At 35.4% G+C, this 14,583-nt stretch overlaps 1 protein-coding gene across 3 annotated transcripts in view; it reads right to left on the bottom strand.

Moving 5' to 3' along the window:
* LOC129940701 (mucin-2) overlaps positions 1 to 14,583 on the bottom strand; it is a 387,216-nt gene that overhangs the window by 116,670 nt on the left and 255,963 nt on the right. The window contains exon 1 of one of the 3 annotated variants that reach the window (XM_056049129.1): positions 270 to 424. The exons of the other annotated variants lie outside the window; for them this stretch is intronic. The gene's annotated coding sequence lies outside the window, so the exon portion shown is untranslated. Of the gene's footprint in view, positions 1 to 269; positions 425 to 14,583 lie in introns of those variants that run through there. 3 annotated transcript variants of the gene reach the window in all.

Genomic DNA, 14,583 nt, shown 5'->3' with positions numbered 1-14,583 from the left:
TAAAATTGGAATGATACCTTTGTAGAACCCAGAAGTCTACTTACGATACGATAATGCTCTTATAAAACAAGGTTGTTGTAAGTCAAATTAACGTTATTTACCTGAAAATAAAAGACAACAAATGATTAATTTTTCTTATTCAATTTTTTAAAGAGAATGTAGCTTAATATAAAAAAAAGTATAGCAGTTTAATTTGACAAAGAACTTGGAATACGTGACAGGCATGAAGTACAAATAATATTGGTTATTTTTTGATAGGATTTAAGTACCTGTAGTTGGTGTTCATGTGTAATACCCATAAACTTGAAACAGCTTTAAAGTTGAGAGTCGAGGGTTTTAAAAGTTGAATTTTAAATAAGAGAATAAAGATAACATTTTTTTTATTAAAAAATTTGAGTTACATTTAATTTTGAGAATAAATTTAAATACTTATTTTTATGTGAGGTGATGATTTCAAGTAGAAAGAAAAAACAATGCTTTCCAAATTAGCTTTATTCACGCATAGTGCTGAAATCTCTATGTATTCCTACATTGATTACATGTTTAATCGATTATAAAGATTCGGCACTAGACACTTATAGGTAGATAAATTGATATCAATACAAAAATTATGCACACATTTCGGCCTTTACGAATATCGCACAAAATTTATACGTTGATTTAAAAGTTTCTTTAAATTTTGGGTATTTTGAAAAAGGGTATACAATTTGTAAAATAATCATAACATAACTTTAAGAACTCTGTATTTCCTCATAACATTACCCTTAAAATGACTACTTTAACTAATTAAAGTTTGATTAATTAAATTTTGATCAGAAGGGTTAAATTCCACACAAAATAAACACCTGAAGTTTTGTGACCCAGGAAAACAATTCATGTGTTTATTTTCCTATTTTCGTTTTTATTTACAATTTGCACACACTAAACCCTTTTAATGCGTGAGGCTTAAACTTAGGAAGATAGATAGATAGATAGATAGATAGATAGATAGATAGATAGATAGATAGATAGATAGATATATAATTTTATTTTCAATAAGATTTTATAAAAAATGAGTACTGCTAGTTTAAAATTAGTTTGGCGATAACTTTTAGTTGCCTCTCAGATTAAAAATGAAATTTAAAAAATATCTTAGCTTAGTAAGTAGATTACGTTACATACATGTGTTATGAAAATTCATTTATAATAAGATTGTGGTATTTAATTGACGCTTTTTAAAAATAATATCAGTTTGAGCAGCAGTAGTCATTAAGAATGTTGAGAAGGTGAGAATGAGAAAGTATGCAGCTGCCAAGAAATTTTCTCCTGTACGTTTTGAATACTGCGAAGGTTCCAATAAAGCGCATGGTATTTTCCGATTCCGATGGTACCCGTGGCATGATGGTTAGTGCGTTGGACTGTCATGCCAGAGGTCTTGGGTTCGATCCTTGCCTATGCCATCTAAAGTCTTTTCACGGGTACTGCCTCTTGAGAGGAATTGACAAATTCTCCAAGAGTAACTGTTGTCATGAAAAAGTGCTTTCTCAAATTAGCCGTTCGGAATCGGCATATAAACTGTAGGTCCCCTCCATTCCTGACAACATTTCTCGCACACAGGAATGGTTGAGAGTTGTAAGTCACTAGGCCCTGGTTCTGCATGGACTGTTGCGCCACCCAATTTATTTATTTATTTATTTATTATTTTCCGATTAATCCATATGACATAATGTATGTACATATTCCATCAGTATCTCCTTGGAAGACTCTTCCATTGATATTAAGGAGCCCGCAGTGTGCTTAAATTTCTTGTTTATAATGGCTTTCGATAAAATGTTGGGTAATCTATTATTAGGAAGCTTTAGATTTCGTGTTATGAAAGAACAAGGTAGCTGGAGGGACTTTCAAAAACCCTTCGGTGATCCTGTTTCAATGTGCAAAGCATAGTTAGGCGTTTTATCGGGCAGTAAAAAGCTTCTTTTCATGAAGAAACGCTGCTTTGACTTGGTTGTATTCGCGGTATCCCCAAACTTGAGCACAGTACAACATAATAGCTATTGAGGCGGCATTGTATATTTTGAACTTTGTTGAGTGTTAGATGGTATTGTCTCGCAGCAGTCTCGACCACGTTGCATTGATGGAATTCTTTGATGCTCCCAATCTGTTTGTTAGATGCTCATTCCAATCCCCAAGATATTTGTATTGATTAGACACCTTTATTTCTGAATTATTCTAACACCATTTTTCGCACGCTGCTCTTCTTGCACCATTGCGAAATATTACTATTTCCAACTTATTGAGATTTATTTCAAGATTCCATTGTATGCAGTTAGTCTTTAAACCCTCAATTAGCTGTTGCGAATAGGAAGGATTATATGAAAACAGTACAATATCGTCCACATATAAAAGGGCGTTAATTTGAAGATCGTCTAAAACAATACCGATTGGCAGTTCCGCATGAAGATCATTTTAAAACAGAACGAAAAGGAGAAAGCCTAACGCACATTCTTGACGAACACCTTTCTTCGTGGGGAAGAATTCTGACAAACACGAACCATCCCAAACAGCTAGAGTAGTATCCTTTTAAAGAGATTTTATAGTAGCCAGTATCTTCGAAGATATTCCAAGAGAACTGTGGTATCCAGAAATGAAAGTCCTCTATTGTTTGACACGACATTTGTATCTCCTTTCTTGAACAGTGGGTATATAATGGATTTTTTGAAAGATGATGGTAGCGTTGCAGTTTCAAGAATCTCAGTGAATAACTTCTGTATTTCTTCAATAAGAGATGGACATGCATTTTTATAAAATTCATACGGTATTCCATAAAAACCAGGAGTTTTCAAATCTTTTGATGAAGATACAGCAGATTATATCTCGTGTAGTTCAATGGGATAATCTAACTCTGGAACATGTTGCTGAGGAAGAGCATACAAAATACTAGCTGAATCATTTGATTGCGAGAGTAAGCTTTCAAAATGCATTTTAAATTCATTTACTTTTATTGACGTTGTGGTTTTAATCGACTGTCCTCGTACTTGCCTAGCAATCTTCCACCACTCTCGGGCTGAATGAACATATTCAAGACTCCTAGTAAGGTTAACGTAATAAGCTTGATTTTTAGTTTTACATAAAATCCTTTATTTTTTGTTGGCATCATAGTAGTTTCTTCGATATGTTTCCAGGTTCAATTTTCTGAAGGATTTAAGGTGTTTAAGAGCATTTTTCCTGGCCATGAAACAACCTAAATCAAACCAAGTTTTTTGCCTCAAACTTAACATTTTGTTGCATTAGAGCTCCGTTTGCTCCATGAATACAGTTTTTGATTGCTTTGCATCGTTCTTCAATTGAATCTGTCGGTATTATGATGGAAAGTACAAGTTACTCGAGCTTATTTTTATAAGCAACACCTCTTTGGTCATACCATTTTATTTTAGAGATACCTCTTTGGTTGGTATTTTCTGCTGTTAATGAAGATGTTAGGAAACAAATTAATGTCATGTGATCTGAGAAGGTTACACAATCTACACTAAAATCTTCAGCCACATTAGTACAAAGGGCAACAGTAGTCAATCACAGAAGAACCTCTACTGCTTTCAAAAGTATATTCACCATTTTTGTCACTAAACCCTCTTCCATTAAGAATAAATACAATATCATCAAGAAATTCAATAAATTTGGGGCAGTAACTGTCACAGGTAAAATCTTTTGAATGTCTTCTTTCCATAATTGACTATATGGGAAATAAGTTGCAGTCCACTATTCCTCTAGTGCCTATTCTCACATTGAAATCCCCTCCGAGATTGAAACTGGTGGATGTGAACTCAGAAAAGAAGTTTTTAAGAAGTATAAAGTCTCTATTTCAATGACTACAATTCAAGTTAAAAGGTATTAAATTGAGTTGTTCTCCGGCGAAACATCCTTGCAGCATCATCATATCATTCGTTGTTACAAACTTTAGTTGATAGATGGGTTCAATACTTTTCTTATAACCAAACAGGCACCCACCATTGGCTCTTTCAAATTTGAGCGTTTTTGTAGCAGATATCCATTTAAGTTTATCACCTACGAAGTATTTCTCATAATTTTTAAAATTCTCAGATAAAACAAATGTTTCGAATAAAAAGAAAATTTGAAATTTACAAATATTTATGTATATTTAAAAAAATTACATAAAAAAGATTTGTTTACAAGACCAGCTACATATATTTTAGAACAAAACCTGACAGGCAATGTGTTGCTAATTATTAATATTGTTTTGTTGAATTTTAGACATTGCCACATTGAAAGGAAAGTCTAGGTTGCTTTTTCTTAAAAGATTAACCAAGTACGACTTATCGGCTTCGTTGAATGAAGTGATAATACCAACCTTGTTGCATTTATATTGACGTCCCTCAACTGAAAGTGTCCAATGCTTAATCTTTAGTTTGAGCCGGTTATCCAATTTCAGCAGCACTCTCTTCAACTGGCGCGGATGGAAACTTTCAAATCGTTTGTTCAATGTAAGGTCTTTATTTACTGATATTTTTGTGTTCTTTATACTGTTCGATGAAGATAATACGGTGTGTACATCGTTTCTATTTGAAAGCTCAAAAACAGATTAGAAGTTCCGATTTTTTTAGAATTATTGATAGTAATAGCGACTTCAAGTGTAGTGTTACATACTTGCTGGATTTGCTGTTTTGCTTCTTGTATAAGCCTCTGGCAATTATTGTCTGCCGTTTGGTATACTTCTTGGCCTCTTCCAATCTTCTTTCAAACCTGGATTCATTTTTGTTCATCTTTTCTATTTCTTCTTTCAATACTTTGTTTTCCTCTTCAAGCTCTGCCACACGGATAATAACACCGCCAATTTCAAGCTTAGGAAGATAGGGAAGGATTTAAGAAGAGATACCGATACAGATAGGTCTTGAAGTTTCAAATATCGAAATGAGAGGGGAATAACAGAGTTGTGTAAAACATACCAAATTCTCGATGTGCGGTTAAAAACGAATCGCTATACTTAGCAGTACCTCCAAAATTGAGCTCACGAGTGAAGTGGTGTGTTTGAGGGGAGAATGCAATTGACCAATTTGAATATGCAATATTTAATTGTATTTCATCAAAAAAGATATGATCTGTAATACCTTAGTTTCCTGGCGGCAAGTGCCATTCATGGTTAGTGGCATAGGGGGAAGGTAACGCTTTAACGACAGGAGACAGCATTAAGTTTTTGAAGCATTCAATTTTACACGGTTCTTAATTCATCAATGGACAATGCTGTCGAGATCGTAATTTAATGAGCCTATCATCCGCTGTCATTGAAGTTTTACATCAGAAGAAGAAGGACGTGAATCGAAATGAATGTAAAAAGCTAGGGTTATTGTCGCCAGCAAAACAAGTGGCGGATAAGAGATCGTTAAACCTATTAATTTATAAGGAATTATGTAAAACGTTAGTAACTTAACCTAACTTAAAAAAGAACATAATAATTTCATAATATTTACTTATTTTGGGAATATCTCGAAAAATGATTTCTTAATAAGTTTAGGTAAGGTTTAAGGATAAGAATCTTTTAATAGATTCAATCGCTAAACTTACACCCTAGACCAATTATACTTTTTCCAGCAATATCTAAGATGGTTTGTTTAAGAATATCGCACATATTTTATGTTTATTTATCTTGAAACTATTTCAAAATAAGAATATCAATAATTTATGGTTGGTTTCTTTAGGCTCTTTTATTCTTAAGGATATGAATTATTAATTGAGAAATTAATTAAATTGAAGGATGTGAAAATAGTTTTTTTCGTCCTGAAAATGACATAGCAAAAACCCAACAATTTTGTGGAGATTTAAGCCATAAATGGTAATTTAAGAAAAGAGAGTAAGCAAATTCAAACAACTTCACTTTTAAAGCTCAATAATTTCTTTTCATAACGGTATACCTAGCTACTCTTTCTTTTTTCCTGTAAAGCTATTTACAAGTTCTTGTCACTTTATGCACCTTAGATTCAATTAACCTTGTGTTCTGTTGTTATATTATTTTAGCCAGATTATTCGCCTTACATGTAATATCAACAATTTACCTACATAGATAAACCGTGTTACAACCCAAATTAACGACTTTGCAAAATGTAGACCATTTTAAGCCAAGAACATACATACCACAAAAACCTATCACGACAAAAGTATGCTTTAATCTAGGTAAGTACCTGCTATAACAATTTATAGCACATGCACCTACATAAACATTAAACAACAATTTTGCTCTAGAAAACAACCATCACTTACTAAGAACGTCGCCACTACCGCCGCGCCGCACCGGAGGAACCTCCAGCCCCCGCTGCTGCTGCCTCCAGATAAAAAGCGATTACATGAAATTTCATTTGAAACTCCTGACCTTTATACTCCCGTTTGGGGACCCATTAGCTCTATTTTCTATGGTCCTCCATTCATTATCACGAATTTCTAAAGCGCGTTCATATACTTAAAATTACCCCCTGCAATTCTGCGGCCACCGGACGCTTCTTCCTAAACAAATATTCCCAAGAGGTGCATCCTAAATTATTCGCAGAGTAAATTTATTGTCTTAATTTCCTTAAAGAAATGACACAGCAGCTCTGTGCGATTTGCGACCACTGTGGTGAAGGCAGAGCGGCTTTGGCTTTACGGTGCTGTAGCGGCGGACGGCGGGCGGTGGTGCTTCCTCCAATATAACCAACATCCGATAAGTCCGCCGTGCGCCGCCGTGCGAACAAGCAATTTATCTTGACTTGGATTTCTTTAACGGTCTCAAAGCAGCGATGCCGGTGTGGCGGCAGCATCCAACGGTTTTTCATCGAGAGAAGAAAGATACAAAAATTAAGTCCACCTTAGATTCCGCTGGAATGTTTAATCTCCAGCGCAAGTTAAAGCAAATTGAATTCATCCGGTGACCATGTCATTCGAGGCCATAAGCTATTTTTTTCTTATCTTTGTTTACGGATAAGAGTGAAACGCTCCCAAATAACAGAAAGCAAACAAACAAAACAACAACTATTAACATCATTGGCGAAAAGACCAAGATCCTGTTTAAGAAAACCTTGCCGCCATCATATAAGCGATATCAGCTAAATCCACCTACACAATGTACGGTCCGGTCCGGCACGCTGCTGCGCTGCTGTCGCACTAATCGTGCTCCATTCCACCACCTCACCACTTCCGTTGTCGACGATGCCGCACCGGTTGTTTACCGGCCGGCCGGCCGTCCCGTCGTTCGTCGTCGTAGTCGTAGTCGTAGCCGGTGAAAGCAGGTTAAATGCAAATCTCACTAAAAATGTTGAATGAATCGAATTGAATTGTTGTTGTTGTAGATCTGTCGAATTAAACAAAATCAAAAAGAACAACAACAATATCAGGAACAGGAACAACAAAACAACAACAACAATAAAAACCAAAATGATACGAACACAACTTTTAAGGTCGTTTGTTGGTTTCGCGTGTCGCGTTTTCATTTTTCTTGAAATTTCTGTTTCCATCATTTGTTGTTGTTATTTGTTTTCTTTTTGGGTTTTTTAAGACCCGTCGCTCGTCGTCGTCATCCTTAATACTTTAGAAAAAAAAATCACGTGGAAGATAAAAAAGTATCTTTTCACTTTTGGCAACAAAAATTGTATCTTTTTCTTTTATTTTTGTTAAATGGCCAACATGCTGCGAGAGCTGCCGAAGAAAGAAAGAAAAATATGGAGGTAGGTATACGTATTTGATCGAGTGACCTCCTTTTGTTGTTGGGCGCTCGCGCTCTGACCGATTTCCAACTTTGGAGGGACACAAACTCAATACAACAACAACAACAAAAAAGACGAATTCGACCGATGGCAATATGGATGCTTTTGCAGCTTCAAGTGGACCGCACGAAATGATGACGACGATGACGATGACGACAACGATGGCCACAGAGTGATCAATTTAGACCAACAGAAGCGTGACAAATGTGAAGTGCGGTGCGGGTCTGCTGTCTCTGTGGGCAGAGAAGGAGCCACATTTATACGACCACATCCTTCAGATACGCTGATAAATTTCGATTTCGGTTTCGATGGATGCTTTCTTCTTTATTTGTGGCGGCGGCAGTATTGGCTGGGCCTCTCAATTTGAAGGTTTTTCATTTTTTTTTTCATTCACGTTGTTGTGATATTGGATACCCATCGATATATGGGTCCGTTTAATATGAAATGCGGAACTTGAATTTATGGTTATGGCAATGCCTCGCCGGGGTAACCTTTATTCAAAAAACAGAAAGAAATGACGTGCAAAAGAGATGATTTAGTCCATCAATATATAATATGAATGGGATTTTAATTTATTTATTGCATGGCGAAGCCTCTTTTTTGTGGATGTTAAAAAAGCCTGTGTTGTGACTGAACACGTGAATGATGATATTATTTCTGAGGAAATCAGCAGTTTATGGGGAACCTATTTTTAACGGAGAAATTTAAGGTTTTGTTTTTGCTTTTACCTTTGGTTAATGGATGGCCAATTTCTAGGCGTCCGTCGCTCGTCGTCGCATGATCAGGAAGTTTGTATGAATAATATCACAAAATTTTGTTTACTTAAAAGTTTGTTTATTTATTCAAATCCATATAAGAGGGATTACTTTAGAAGACAATGTAATATTCTCTAATTTGATCGAAATATAATTATTTTATAGACTAAGGTGATAAAAAACTGCGCAATATTCATAAGTGAGAAAATTTGGTCAATTGTTGAATGATTTTGTCTAAAATCAGCCTGAAAATCACTTAGAAGGTTCTCATTATCGACCCATGCTGTGAGTCTTGCGTAGATTAGCGAAAATCTTCAATGAACAATTCAGAAACGAAATACCTCTTCAATTCTCTACTGGATTCAAGTCGCCATATTTGTGTAGTGGGAATAAAATCGCCTTCGGAAACCTTGTGGTAAAATGTTTTCATTTGATTTTTGATTGAACGAATCCACCATCACAATAAAAGCTTCTTCCATTATTTTTTTGTAGAACTCAAAAGGTATTCTATTTTCGCTTGGTGCTTTGATATATTCTAGCAATAGCTTATTTGACTTCCTCCAAACATATTTGATGGGCAAAGTAATTATTAACCACGAAAGGACTGGCGTATTGGATTATTGAACCGTTGTTTATAGGGTTGAGAAGTTTGCAGAAGTGGTCTTTAAGAATATTAGGATGAAAACTAATTTGATTAATAAAAGGTCTGCCTGTTATCCTTATTATAGCTTTTCAAAAACATTATGTATTGCTTGCTTTCAAAGTTTAAAACATTTGAGAAAATGGATATGAAACAGCTCAATGGCAAATACAAATTATTAAAACTATGACGGCTTTTAGGTTTAATAATGTTCATTTGCGCGGTTTTGTATCCAAAATATATTTTACGGTACCAAACTACATTTTTAAACAAAAATGTTTGAGATTCATCTTGCAACGCTTTAAAAATTCGTTGTGTTAACCGACTGTCGTTGACACAAATTACAAACCTGAAACACTAAAGTTACATTACTAGTGTAAAAGTTGTATATAGTAGATTTTTATAATAAACATGAAGATACTGAATACATTTTTTGGCTTCGAATAAATAACAATTTTGTCACTTTGAATTACAAAATTCGTAAGTAATAAAGGAGGAGTAATTTTGTTGATCATATTTATAAGTTATCGCAAAATTAGCAAAAAAAACTCGAATATATGATGAAAAATTTAAAGACAACAACAACCTAAAACATATCAAATATTAAACGAGTAAATACAGTTATTAATACCCTCACATTTCTTGTATTACTTTCTATATTGAAGTAGAGCAGTAGAGAACAAAATTTAAAAACAAACAAAATTGTTTTAAAAAAAGTACGCATACCCCACAGTATGGCATGAAGAATATAATAAATAAAATAATTATCTTTAAGATAAATTCAATGTTGTTAGATTTTTTTCAAAACAGAATTGTCCACACCTTCAATCAATCAAATCGATATTAAGCCATAAAGTTGTAAATAAAGACTATGTTTGGTTACCTTTTCAAATGACTTGAATAAAATTAAGATATTTATTGATTTTAACTTCGGAAAGTATGCAACAAAAACATTCAGTTAAATATATTTTGTATGGAGATATTCGAGACGTTTGACGCATAAAGCAGTATTTTTGAAATTTTAATTTTTGGAAAAAATCTGTCAATTGAAATTTAATACTAGTGAAATTTTAAAAAAAAGATCCCAAATGCTTACAAAAATATTGTGTTTAAAATGAAATAACTTTCAAACCAATATTCTTATTTTTTCTGAAGATATTTAGGATGGACAAAATTTTATTTAGTTTTTGAAGATATTTTTGTTTAGTATTTTTTAACTCTTTTTTTCAGCTCACAAATTTTAAGATTGACTGTTTTTTCACTCAAGCAAAACTGTACAAAATACTTCTTAAACTTGGTAAAATTGTATTGTGACATGAAAAATTTGACCGGTTACAATAAAACATTAAAAATGTTTATAACCGTTTTTGAGATGATACTTTTTAAATCATTTTACATGAAAACATTAAATTTTTGCATTCCTCCCTTCAAGCTACGAGGGCGGGTCAATAAGTCCGTGACTTTTGGAATAAAACACAGATTTTTTGATGTACAAATTATTTTATTTTTTGCCATGGCATCTACACAACGAGCTACACTATCAAAAGGGGTATCAAAATTTGCGTAATTTTACACAGATAAATAAAACGTCAAAAAAAACTTAAAGAACATGTTTTCTTGGGGGTAGTACCGGGTTTTGAAGATTTTTAAATTTCATGTTTTTACATACTTTAACCGTTTGAATAAAACTATAAAAAAAATTAAGTTTTAAATGTATTTATTATTAATATTATTTAAACAAATCACATAAAAACAAAATAAGCAAGAAATAATTTTTAATTAATGACATAACCTCAGAATTTAAACTTATTTTTGTGTCCAAAACTTGGCATTTCTGCACGAGATTTCAATTTGTTTTTAATAAAGCCATCTCTAGAAGTAGGTTCAGTTACACTCTGTAATGCCTCTGTTACCAGTTTAGGTTAGGTTAGGTTAGGTTAGAGTGGCTGTCTAGATATCATTGACACACGTAGACCTCAAGGGTCCATTGTGATACCACTAATGAGGTTACTCATGGGAGTAATGAATTTAAACAAACCATTTTGTGCTTTTAATAAAGTTAGAGAGACGTTTTGTGTCAATATTTGCCAGTTCACTGGTATTATCGAAGAAGGGATTACCGAGAAAGTAATTCCTTCTAATGGAGAGTGCTGGACATGTACATAGAAGGTGTTGGACTGTTTCCTCTTCCTCCTCGTCCATGCAGCTTCTACAGAAGTCATTTGTGTAGACCCCTAGCCTCAGAGCATGTCTACCTATGAGGCAGTGTCCCGTTATTACTCCAATTGTAGAGCTTATACTTTGTCTGCTTAGTGATATCAAGCCTTTTGACCGTTTTAAGTCAATACTTGGCCATATTTGCTTGGTTGTCAGGCAGGTGGTACTTCGTGACCATCTAGTATTTGTTGTTTCTAAAGCATATTGCTTGAGAAGATATTTGCATGTAGCAAGTGGTGTTCCTATGTTATGTTTTTGTCTAACATAAGGCAGAAGTGTTCCGTTTTTGGCGAGCTCATCGGCTTTGCAATTTCCCGGAATGTCTCTGTGGCCCGGCACCCAAATGAGGTGAATGTTAAACTGTTCCGTCATCTCCTTCAGAGATGATTGACAATCGTGGACTGTTCGAGAGTTTGTGGAGACAGACGCGAGAGATTTAAGAGCGGCTTGGCTGTCCGAGAAGATACGTATATCCTTACAAGATATAACGTTTTCTTTGAGCCAGGATAGTGCTTCTTTTATCGCCATTACTTCTGCCTGGAACACACTACATTGATTGGGAAGTCTATAGGATAGACTGAGATTCAGTTGTTCTGAAAAGATACCACTTCCAACTCCGTGATCGGTCTTTGAACCGTCAGTGTAGAAGTGTACCGCATCGTCTTCCAGGGGTCCCTCTTCTTCCCAGGAGGATCTTGAAGGGATGGACACATGGAATCTTTTACCAAATACCATTTTTGGGGTGGTATAGTCTAAGCGATCTGGGATAGATCTGAAATTATCTAGAATGGTTGTATGTCCAGTATTGTTACTGGTCCATTGAGAGGTGGCTCTAAGCCTTACACATGAGTTGGCAGCCACCTTTTTAGAGAAGATGTCAAGTGGTGTTAGGTTTAAAAGCACTTCCAGTGCTGCGGTTGGTGTTGTGCGAAGTGCTCCTGTGATGCACATACCTGCTGACCGCTGGACTTTAATGAGTTTATTTAGATTTACCATCTTATCCAGTGCGGTCCACCATACGACGGCTCCATAAATGAGTATCGGCCTGATTACCGAAGTGTATAGCCAGTGGGTTATTTTTGGGGAGAAGCCCCATTTTGATCCTATGGCCTTTTTACAAGTAAAAAGCGCTACAGTAGCCTTTTTGACTCTTTCATCAATATTTGCCTTCCAATTTAGTTTTTTGTCTAAAATGAGGCCCAAATATTTAGCTTGGTCGGAAAAGCTTAATGGTATTCCTTTAATCTTTGGTGGGCTAATCTGAGGAATTTTATATCTTCTCGAGAAGAGTATTAATTCTGTTTTGTGTGGGTTGACGTCCAATCCACATTGATTAGCCCATTTAGTTAGCCTGTTTAGGGCATTTTGTAGGAGTTCCGAGAGAACTTGGGGGTGCTTCCCAGATACGGATATCGCAACGTCATCAGCGTAGGCAATCACCTTGAAACCTTCTGTTTCCAATGTTGTAAGTAAGTCGTTTACTACCATGTTCCATAAAAGAGGCGAAAGGACTCCACCTTGGGGAGTGCCCCGATTCACCGATCTGGTGGTAGTAAAACTTCTCATGTTAGAAATTATTGTCCTGCTTTTGAGCATGAGACTTATAAGATCTATGAGTGACTTCTCTAATTTCAGCTTATCCATTGCTGTTGTGATCGCCTGGTAGCTGACGTTGTTGAAAGCTCCTTCAATATCTAGGAACGCTACCAGGTTATATTCTTTGTATTCGAGGGAATGTTCAATAGTACGTACCAGTGAGTGAAGTGCTGATTCTACTGATTTTCCCTTAGAGTAAGCATGTTGAGCTGTGGAAATGAGACATGGTTTTAAATTATGTCTGATATAAATTTCAATCAATCTTTCCAAGGTTTTAAGAAGGAAGGATGATAGGCTGATTGGTCGTAGATCTTTAGGGTTAACGTGTGAGGGTTTCCCTGCTTTGGGAATGAAGACTACTTTTGCCATTCTCCAGGCTTTGGGAATATATCTCAACCTTACACAGCTTGTCAGAATGATTTCCAATGGTGGAATAATCATGTCTGAGCATTTTTGTAGTTCGGCCGGAATGATTCCATCTGGTCCTGGAGATTTATATGGATCAAAGCTGTCTATGGCCCATTGCAGTTTTTCCCGCGTTATTAGATCAACTAAATCGCTTGTAGAAGCTTGAGACTCTGATGTTAAGTCGTTGAGTATGTTAGAACTACCTGGAAAGTGGGTGTCTAATAACAGGTTAAGAGATTCTTTATCTGTGATAGTCCATGTGCCTGTTTCTGTCTTTAAAGCACTAGGTATTGTTGGACTTTTTGAGAGAATTTTCCTGAGTCTTGAGGCTTCTGAAGTATTTTCTATTTTACCACAAAAATTTCTCCAAGAAGACCTCTTACTCTTTCTTAATTCTTTTTTATATTGCTTTAGAGCTTGTTTGTATAAGTCCCAGTCAGAAGGAGATCTAGTGTACTTAGATCTATTGAAGAGTTTACGACAGCTCTTTCTGAATGGTTCTAATTCTTTATGCCACCAATGAGGTTTCTTTTTACCCTTTAAAATGGTTACAGGGCATGAAGATCTCATTGATTCATTTAAGGCTTCGGTGAGATGATTTACAGAAAGGTCTAGTTCATCTTTACTGGAGGAGCTTTTAAGAAGGTTATGATTAAGCAGTTGTGCTAGTACCTCCCTATAACGCTCCCAGTTGGTATTCCGGTGATTTCGAAATCCCGTAGATGTATTTGCTACATCTTTGAGCTCAAACTGAATGTATTTGTGGTCAGAGAAGGAATTCTCTTTTGAGACATGCCAGTTTGAAATCATATTGTGGATCGAGTCAGAGGTAAGTGTAATATCAAGTACCTCTTTCCTATTCTTGGTTACAAATGTGGGTTCATTACCAATATTACTTATGAGTAGGTTAGTGCTTAGTAAATAATCAAATAAGTACTCACCTCTCTCATTTATATCAGAGCTACCCCATACCGTGTGATGGGCGTTAGCGTCTGAACCAATTAGGAGACCAACTTTTTTCGATTGCGCGTCCGCAATTGCCTTCCTCAAGGTGTTTCCTGGAATTGGGCTGTCGTGGCCAAGGTAGGAGGATATGAGCCAGTAGGTGGCTTTATCTGTTGTTAGGACAGCGGTGGTGGTGTCCTTGTCGCTGTAATTGGGGAGTAAAAATATGTTTAAGTCATTTTTTACTAACATGCATGACCTTGGTTCACCTTTCTCCGATGCATATAATATTTTATAG

Source organism: Eupeodes corollae, chromosome 1 (genome assembly GCF_945859685.1).
Source record: "Eupeodes corollae chromosome 1, idEupCoro1.1, whole genome shotgun sequence".
Taxonomy (NCBI): Eukaryota; Metazoa; Arthropoda; class Insecta; order Diptera; family Syrphidae; genus Eupeodes; species Eupeodes corollae.
Note: the sequence above shows the minus strand (reverse complement) of the source record. Positions and strands in the feature narration are given on the sequence as shown.